This window comes from Perognathus longimembris, chromosome 25 (assembly GCF_023159225.1).
Source record: "Perognathus longimembris pacificus isolate PPM17 chromosome 25, ASM2315922v1, whole genome shotgun sequence".
NCBI classification, from domain to species: domain Eukaryota; kingdom Metazoa; phylum Chordata; class Mammalia; order Rodentia; family Heteromyidae; genus Perognathus; species Perognathus longimembris.
The window spans coordinates 1,459,513-1,470,001 of record NC_063185.1 but is presented as its reverse complement, the minus strand read 5'-3'; the positions used below and the strand labels follow the sequence as shown (position 1 = coordinate 1,470,001).

The 10,489-nt window shown below is 38.7% G+C and overlaps 1 pseudogene; it reads right to left on the bottom strand.

Annotated features, from left to right (window-relative positions):
• Positions 1-283: 283 nt before the first annotated feature.
• LOC125341758 lies at positions 284-1,236 on the bottom strand (annotated as a pseudogene).
• Positions 1,237-10,489: the final 9,253 nt, after the last annotated feature.

Sequence of the window (10,489 nt, the reverse complement as noted above, 5' to 3'; positions counted from 1 at the left end):
TTAAACATTCTCACCCAGAGCCACTCTATTGCAGTAACAGGACCAGAGAAGAGACAAAATAAGCTTTTGGTAAACATTGTCATATAGCAAAATAAAAACTGGTCAAGTAAAAACCTCACTGGATTTTGAAAGAGCTGTTAAGAATTTTTATTCAAAACCAATTACTATAACCATTGTGAATAGAGAAGAGAAACAAATCTTAACTGAAAAAAATTGTCAAATTGGTCATAATTCAAAAATGAATTTCAATGATGCCAAAATGTTAGCAAAACAACCAATGTCTCTAAAGAGGACTTGAGTAGACTTGATCAAGCAGTATTTTCAGCTGTCCTCGGTGATGATACACATCTACATTCTGAGGATCAATGTCAGCAGCCATATTAAAGTCCTGAGTAGACAGCAAAGGCTGCTGCTTTTGCATGTACATGCTGCCTCTTTTGATGAGGGCATTTGCTCGAAGCTTCACATTAGCTTCTTTCAAACTGATGACCTTATTTAAGTCAGGTTTGGCTGCATTAGCATTGCCAATAAGAAGGTAGAAGGTGGCTCATAGCAACAATGCTTCTGCCATGTATTTGCCTTGAGTATCTATTTCTTTTGAGCATTCACTTATGATTTTATCATAGTTTTATCATAGTTTTCTTCTTCCATGTACTGTTTGGCTTTTACATATCCAGAATTTTCTTTTACTTCTAAAGCTTCCCTCTCCTTATCTTTATCTTCATCCTTTATGCATGGGCTGAGAAATTATATCATCCGTGAAAGAATTGAAGTAAGATCTGATAAACTGTGGAGAGGCATCAGAGGTTCATGGTTCTTATATTTTTCTTTGGCTTTCTCTTTTCCAAGAAGTTTAAGTACTTTATCAGCTAATAGCATACTTTGCTGATTTTGGAATCCCTTCTAATATACACACAGCAGTGACATCTTCTAAACATTCCTTCTTATTGTCTAGCTTCTCATGGGCTTTTGCATGTCTAAAGAGAGCTTTCACATATTTGGGATTCAGTTCAACAGCCTTTGTACAATCCTGTGCCACCTCTTTCCATTTTTGCAACTGTTCAAAGGCAGCAGTTCTGTTTTGATAAAGTGTGGAAAGTTGACATTCTTCTCCGTAGGGCATAAACTAATAGCCTCAGTATAGCATTGAATAGCTTGGTCATATTTTCCTGCTTTAAAATACTTATTGCCTTTGTTCTTGGCCACTTGGGCTCTATCAAGAGAATTCAGTTCCAAACAGTACAAGAAATGTATCCAATGCCTAACGTATGAAACTGTAACCTCTCTGTACATCAGTTTGATAATAAAAATTTGAAAAAAAATTAAAAAAAGAGGACTTGAAAAAAGTATAAAATGACTCTTAAAAGATATGATGTTAGTATCTATGAGAAGAATATATTTACATACATATTCAAGAAAGATGTATCTATGAACAGAAAACTGTCACTATGAAACTTAGCTTTAGAAAGAATCAAACCAAAGGCTGTAGACATCGCCTCATTGCCTTGCATGGAAAGAATGACATTCACTCACTCTACATTTTTAAGACATCATGTTTGATTGACTCTGTCAGAATCAGAACATGATGTTCTTATCAAGAAGACTTAATTACGGGGCTGGGGATATGGCCTAGTGGCAAGAGAGCTTGCCTCCCATACATGAAGCCCTAGGTTCGATTCCCCAGCACCACGTATATGGAAAATGGCCAGAAGGGGCACTGTGGCTCAAGTGGCAGAGTGCTAAGCCTTGAGCGGGAAGAAGCCAGGGACAGTGCTCAGTCCCTGAGTGCAAGGCCCAGGACTGGCCAAAAAAAAAAAATTTAATTATGACATCTACGTGAGGTGGTGCATGTTTTGGATCCTAGGATGATGAAGACTAAGGCAGGAGTATTGTGAGTGCAAGGACAACCAGGCTACGTCCCTAAACCCTCTCAAAAATAACTTTAAATAAGTTGCAAAATGTTTACAGAATGAACTCATAAGTGGTAATTACCTCCCTTAACCTGAAGTCTTTTCTCCTTGCTGGATACATACCATGGAAAGCTAAAGAGAAAATCTTTCTTGCACCTAAAAACACTTTATGTACATTTTAATATACACATTCTTATAAAAATTTAGCTGAGTCCTAATATCAGATTTAAAGAAAATTTTCAAATATTGGGCTCAATAACATTGTGCTGTGTTGACTTGCTTGGAACAAAAACGAAACTTTAATAAAAATTGAAAATGTTTGTTTACAGGATAATTATTACAGAAACTTGTCGGGAGCCGAGCTAGCAGCTAAGCTCATCCTGACCTCTGGCTGTGCCGATGTCGCCAAGATGTCGGGAGCCAAACCTGCAGCTAGGTTCATTATCACCTCTGGCTGTGCTGTTACCACTAGGATATGCTAAAGGCAAAGATATTTGTCCACAGCCACTGTCCGGAATTGCTTTGTTACCTTGTGTTTACTGTAATCAAATGTTGCAAACTTCTAAGCCTCTTTGTGTTCTGGAATTTTAACAACCCTATGCTATTCCCTGGTTCCAAAACTGCATATAAGCTGGGAGTTGAAAATAAACTGTTGCTGCAGTTTTGAGTCTCAATGTCGAAGTGCAGACCTCCCGTACCCCATCTTTGCCTCTTGTCTTTTTTCTCTTGTCTTGTATTTTTCCTTTTCCTTAATCCTCGCCGCCCTCAGTCAGGATTCCCGTTCACTGCTGGCTGGCTCGGCAGGGAAACTTTATTCTTGGACTTATCCTATAAACTTAGTATCACACCAAAAGGATTTTGAAAGGATTTTACAAAAAGTTTTGAAGAGAATGTTCTGTGTGTGTGTGATGTGTGTGTGTAAACATGCATTCATTGTACTGGCCTTTGTTCCCCCATTTATCCCACCATATACCCTATCCCTTACCCTTTTTCAGTAGCTTCATTTAAAAACATAAGCAAAGAAAAAATGAAATACAAGCTCTGGGTAAGTCCCAAGGTACAAATATTTCTATTACAAAGGCTTATGCTTAAGACTGAGCACAAATAATAGCGTCTTGCCTTTTCTACCTACCATTCAAGACAACTGGGGGTAGAAGGGAAGAGACCACTTGATTAAGAAACTCACATGCAGACTGTATACTCTCTTTCCCACAGCATTTTGGTAGGACATGGGAAGTTTAAGGCACACCAAATCTCACCAAAGGCAACTATAAAAGGGCAAGTTTTTAAAGTGTGTCACATTAAATGTAACATAAAACATAAAAATTCACCCAAAAGTTGTTTTTCACCCTATGCCTTTTCTGGATTTGTTCTATCTTACCATCAAATTAGTTTCTCTCCCACCTGAACACAGTGCACTAAGTTTGCAGGAAGCAAGTCATGAATGTATTACTGTCTCCTCTTCTTACCTACAAAAATCACCAAAAGTCCTCTCAAATTTGAAAGGGAGAGGAAATGCTAATTCCACTTTGTCACTCTCAATCATTTCTTTCAACATCCAAGATAAACACTGAGACTTAAATCTAAACTATAATCATAAAATCGATCTCCTAATGATTTCAATGTGTATCCTTTTTCTAACTCCTCTACCTTGACGTCATATCTAGCCCTCACTATCCTCTCCTAAAACAGCACAAATCTCCATATTCTTCTCTTTGATATGTTTTCTTCCGTTTTTAATCTAATATCTGCACAGCAATTACAGTGATCACTTGGTAACTCACTTGTGATCTTGTCACTCCTCAGTACTACCCATTAACTACAGGATAAAGGACACATTCTATAGAATAACTTACAAAACCCTTCAACCTTTTCCAAACATCTTTTCCTCCATAATAAACTCTACCCAATATCATTATCATAATTGTAATTTCTGATACCATACATTTTCAAGTCTCCATATTCATGTGGCTCTTCCTATTGGAATTACCCTCAATTCTTCATCTCATTTGTTAATTCTGAATCAATGTTGCAAGATTTCTATTTAAGAGAATATTCATCTAGGAATCTTTCTCTAACCTCAATTCTTCCTCTGACCAGTAAATACAAGCTGGAAACACTGCTTCCCTCCTGTGATCTCAGGACTCCTTAATTTAATTTCACACCTTTCACTATTTTTTCCTTTAATGTTTTTTGGTGCAGGCACTGGAGCTTTTTGTTTATGGTTGGTACTCTACCAGTTGAACCACATTTACACTTCTGGCTTTTTTTCTTGTTAATTGGAGATCGAGTTTCACAGACATTTCTACTTAGGATGGTAGCATACTCGGCATCCTGAGTAGCTAAGATTATATATGTAAGGCACCAACAAACTGATATTTATTTTTCTACCTTTTTAAAAAATTGGGAAGGGACCACAACCTCAATCATAAAAGTTTACCAGAATGCTTCTTCCAGATCATTCATTAGTCCCTTTATTTACTAATCTATTCAGGAATCACTCCAAAAGTATAGGCCACCTGCTCACCACTTACATTTTACTGACTAATATCTTGATTTTCCAAATGCCTATGGCTATATAGAAATCAATCATTTTCTCCCTTTCTTTAGAGTATATGGAAACTATTGGTTAACTATTCTCAGATGCAATAGTGTGTGTGTGTGTGTGTGTGTGTGTCCTAGAGCTTGAACTCAAGGCCTGAACACTGTCCTTGAGCTCTTATGCTCAAGGTAGTACTCTACCACTTGAGCCACAGTTCCATTCTGGCTTTTTAGTGGTTAATTGGAGACAATCATAAACTGTGTTGTTAAATGTCAACTCCTTTTGACAACTACCTGAATATTTTTTTAAGTCTTATAGACTTTCCTGCCTAGACTGGTCACAGAAGGTATTTGAAGCTACTCAGCCCTAGACTCATCTTTTCCTGCTTCAGAAGATTTCCTGCCTACTGTCCTTATCTTCTAATGGGACCAATTTATTGTCAGCTTTGTAAAGGATCTAGTTTAAAGAGCTTTGATATAAATCCTATAATTTCCAAAGAAATTTTCAAAACATTGCAGAGACTTAGAAGGTGATTGTCAATCTGTGGAAAGTAAAAGCTAATCCACAAACACTTTTCTTGGGAGCTACTTTTCTTGTAGTCCTCCCAAAATGCCAACAAGTGGCCAATTGTCAATGTGGGTGGGTGGGAAAAAACTCAAATATCTTTGGCCATAAAAAAGTAATTCACATATGTATTGGTGGCTCATATCTGTAATGGTAGCTACTCAGGAGACTGTCTTGGGCAGAAAGGTCAGCCAGACTCTTATCTCCAATTAACTAGTAAAAAGCTGTAAATGAAGTTGTAGCTCAGGTGCCACTTTGAGTGAAAATGTAAGGCCTTCAGTTCAACCCCATTATTGGCACCAAAAAAGAAGAAAGATAGTTTATCTGTCATTCTCCACCTACAATGGGCCTCTTTCCACTCACTGAAGAAAGAGTAAGATGCATATACGCTACCTCATAAATAAACTTTAAACAGTAACAATAAGCTAATCAGCTAAGTTTGTACACTAGGAATGAGATTGATCGAAATTTCCCCCAGAACTTTTTGTAAATAAATTTAGATCCAATCACATATATCCATTTAGCAACCATCCCATATTTTACCAGCCAATCAGAACAGTGTTTAAGGGGCCATAAGCACAATAAAGTGCAGGTTGGAGCAAAAAGCTGCTTATAAACAGGTGCGCAAACAATGGACCCCTTGTTCATCTCCTGCAAAGTTGAACGTCAGATTCTACTCATTTGGTCCTCCATAAAACATGAGTAATTAGTAATAAGAACCTCAAAAAAAAAACTTTGGAGCCATACTTAGCTTTTTGTTTAAAGCTGAAAACTATAACTAAGAGCTTCCATCTCCATTTTTGCAGCATTCCATTTTTCTCCTGTTTCTCACACACAAGGCCAGAAACATTTCCTGTACCTGGGATCCAACACACCCTTATCTAAGGAGAAATCAAGAGAGGGCACCTACCAGGTACTGGTGGCTCCTGCCCATTTGGGAGACTGAGCTATGAGGATCATGGTTAGAAGTCAGCCCATGCAGGAGAGTTCATATCTCCAATTAACCACCAAGAGGCCAGAAGCTTTTGGCTCAAGTGGTAGAATGTCAGCTTTGAGCAAGAAAGCTAAGGGACAGCACAGGCTCTAAGTTCAAGCATAAAAAAGAGAAAGTAAGCTTTTAACTTTATGATCCATCTTGTAGAATTCCTGAGCATTGACTTCCAAACCCACACTTGTGTACATTACTCTGAACAACCAAGACAACACCCCAGAATTTTTCATTTTTTTTACCATCTCTTCCAATCCAATCCCTCATTACTAAGCATTAAGTGATTTAAGTGATATTCCATTTCTTACCATCTTGTCTTTTAGAAATCGGGGGGAGGGATATGACAGTAGTTTTATGTTGTAGAATGTATATCTATCCATTGCTCTCCATTCCATTTTTGAATGGAACTATTTATTAAATACTCACATGTCAGTTATTCTCAGATTGACTTTTGTTGTCTAATGTAGCCATACCTCATTGAAACATTATTTCTCCTTTGTAGAAAACTAGGTATCAGAAATATTAAGGAACTTGCTATTGACATACAGCCAGTAGACAGTGAAATCGGGATTTCAACTCAAGGGACATTTGACTCCAACCTCATTTATTCATCTTATGACACTGCTCCAAAATAAAAAAATAAAAACAGAAGCCTGGTTATAAATCTCAACTCAATAGAACCCTAAGGTATCATAATATTGAGATAAATGTTAAGCATAAATAATTCTATTTCTACTGAGGGAACATAGGGATTCAGTTAATAGATTCCTAATAAACATTGCCATTTATTTGAATTAATGCTTAAGTAGATACTCAAAAATTCTAAAATCTATCCATCATAATCACCCTGATTGATGGTAAAGTCAATAAACCCAAAGCATTATTTTCAGAGTGTAAGGCATTGCTTTCTCTAGAATTGGACAGGAATAAAACTAATGGACTATTAGCTATGAGTCCTAAGGTAAAGACAGAATGCTAAGTCCCCATTCAGTTTGTGTGTGTATGAGTGTGTGTGTGTTTATGTGCGTGTACTTGTGAATGTATACATGTATGCAGGTGTACATTTAGGTGTACGTGTGTTTTGGGAAGCAGATGCCACTCACTGGGATTATACTCAGGCCAGTTTGGAGAGTGCCCCTACTTGTCTCAGCCCTAGAAATGAAATAACAGACACTTTCCTGTAAGGGAAGAGTATGCTGATTAACAAAACTTCATATAAGTCTCTATAAAAACAGTCACAGCACGTAAAGCTGGAGAAGACCAGGCCATTCTCTTGGGACTAGCCATGCTGGTTTGTTCCATCATGATGTACATTCTTCTGGAAATCAGACTCCTATGCTCATACATGCAGAGGTAAGGTCGCTGGATGACTGAGAGAGGGATGCCTCTCTCCTCTCTCCTCTTCCTTTGTTCCATCAATGCCAAAGTCATCCTTCTCACCTCTTTCCTTCTTTCCAAAAGTTTCTGTTGTATATTTACTTGATGTTGTCTAATAATACTGCTAAGGATGCCTTATGTTTAAATTGCCTACAATGTGCCAGAGATTTTTCATCGATTATTTGTTTTATTCTCACAGGCACTCCCTAAAGTTTTTTTTTTTTTTTTTTTTGACCAGTCCTGGGCCTTGGACTCAGGGCCTGAGCACTGTCCCTGGCTTCTTCCCGCTCAAGGCCAGCACTCTGCCACTTGAGCCACAGCGCCGCTTCTGGCCGTTTTCTGTATATGTGGTGCTGGGGAATCGAACCTAGGGCCTCGTGTATTCGAGGCAGGCACTCTTGCCACTAGGCTATATCCCCAGCCCCCTCCCTAAAGTTTTTAAGTATTAATATATTTGTGACAAAAGGCTCAAAAGGAGAGATAAGTTGCTTGATGTTACACAGCTCTAGCAAGTGGCAGACATACCTAAGATTCAAACCCATATTCCACAAGAGTAGAGTTATTATTTGTGGCATGTCATATCTTTGCCTGTTTTCTACCCTCATTCACCTTAACTCTCCCCCCTTCATCACCCTTTACATCAAAACTTCTAAACTTATCACTCTAATGTCTTCAGAAACTTTGAAAATGCTAACACCTAAGTCTACACTGTTACTCAAGATGGTCAGATGAGTCAGAAGTAGCTTGTAGAGTTCTCCAAACGATTCTAATATACTCTCAAGGGGAAAGCACTGTTAGGCATCAGACTTTTAAAGTAACAAATTCTGGAACCCTTTTTATTTGAGTATTTGCCCTATATTTGCTGAATATATAGGGAGGTAAATAATTAGGGAGACAAGTATGTTTCCTTCCGAATTAAGTACATAAGTGCTAAGCAGCATCTCTAGCTCTCTAATGTTCATAAATTAAACCCTTGGAGCACAAATGAGCCTGCCATATCTGAAATTAAGCCTGACAGTTTCTCACCTTAAGGAAACAAGATCGTTTCATACAAAAAGCTGAAGTTTCAATCCAAAAGAAAACCAGTTTACAGGGCATTCATTTCACTATAAAATTAATACTTTCATTTTTAGAAGCAAAATCTAGGTGAAATATATTTGCTAAAATGAATACCTCATCTTTTCACATTCCTGGCTGCTCTGCTGATTCTCCAGTGGCCTTGGGCTGTACTGTTTCTAATGAGTACTGAAGCCTTAGACCCTCCAGTTTAGCTGACTCCAAAACCTCTTTCAGATTCCCATGTCTTCTTAGAAACAAATAACTCATTCTCCTCATCATATTAGCAAAATATGACCATATATGTTACAGAAAAATAAAATTTGTCACAACAAAGTGAGTTGGGTCCGGTCCAGGATGGCCTACCTCTGGCATGGAACCTCACACATATAACAGCCATTGATACATGTTCAGCAAAAAGAGAGGATATTAATCTGCACAAAATCCTTTTGTTTTCAATTATCTGTTGTAGGGCATTCCCGGATGCCTAGTGTCAGAAGAGGAGGTCCCAGCCAGCCCCACAACCAGGAAAGGCGGTCTTGGTTGGCCCCACCTCTCTTCTGGCCCTGGGGCCACCTGTGGCTATTATACCAGAACCCAGAAAGGCAGGTCTAGCTGGCACCATCTCCCAGCCTTGGGACCATGTATGGCTAAGATGGCGCCTGGTGATGAACCCGGAGGCAGTCCTGTGAGAATTAGGCCACCTCTTAGGATTGGACCCTCGGCCCTCCACCTTTAAGGGACAGCTCAGGCCTCCCTTCACAGTCCCTAGATAGGTGCACATATACCCCTCCCTTTCCTGCCGCTTTCTGACCTATTTAAGAGAGGAGCTCATTCAATAAACCAAGGCATGTGCTGACATCTCTCTTGGACTCCATATGATTGTCCTCCAGTGAGGGAGGGCTGGGTGTGGGCTGTCCATCGACCCTTATCCTTTCTTGGCCCACCTCAGTTGGGGTGAGCTTCCCCATCTCTCCTGCAGGCCGGGAGAGCGATGAGAGCTGAGACCCCGACACACTGGTAATTAGCTTATATCCAGAAACAAAACATTGATACCTGTGAAACTTGTTAATTTAAAATGCTCACCATCATAAAATGAAGGCATTTTACAATGTGCCTTCAACAGTGAGCAGCAGGGATCTTCCAGTAGAGAGGCCCTAGGAGAATAGTGACTCATTTGTCTACCAAGAGACTTTCTTTTCCCTTGCATTCCTGAGGAGTCAGCACTGCATAGTAGAATGCCTCAAGGCCTTACAGAAATCACAATATGACCATAAATGTTTTTGTATTTTACCTGACATCTTTCATTCTCAATTCACGTATCTTTGTAAAGAATGAACATCCAACTTATGCAGTTGTCATGAAGACTAAAGGCAATTTAGGTAAAACACCAATGAGAGGGAAAACAGATATAATTACTGCTATTGCTATAATCAAAGTGTTGAGATATTATTTCCCTTATTAGAAGGAACTTAAGATACTACATCAGTGTTACTCTATTTGTCAAGCTTCACACTATTGTCATCTTACCTCTTGTCTCTTATACTTTCTCTGCATACAAACTGGACTTAGTCAGGATTTGTAAAAGAAATTGCAAAGTAAAACCTAACAGAGAAAAGGACTAGGCCATGGTAAGAATTTATGTGGTGCATAAATACAGTTTAAGGACAAGTTGTTATTTTAAAACTTGCCTTATGCTTTTCAGTGAATTCTGTAAGTAAAAAATTAATCAAGCACTAGAGAATATCACAATCTAATGATGTCACTGAGAAAATTCTCAGAAGCCCATGTTTGTCTTTGGTATGTTGTAGTTCACCTAAACCTGCTCTTCTCTAAGATCTAAACTCTATAAGTCCACAGGTGTACCATCGCCTTGGGAAGGATTTCTCTGGTCCTGGAAATGAACAATGATCCCCCACCATCACCTTTCCTCCCAACCACTCCTTCCTTGCACATAGCCCTTAGATTTCTTCTTACTCTCCTCTTTTCTCTACAGTGTGTGAACTGAGAAGAGTCTCAATGCACCTTGCTAAATGTGTCCATTACAGAAAC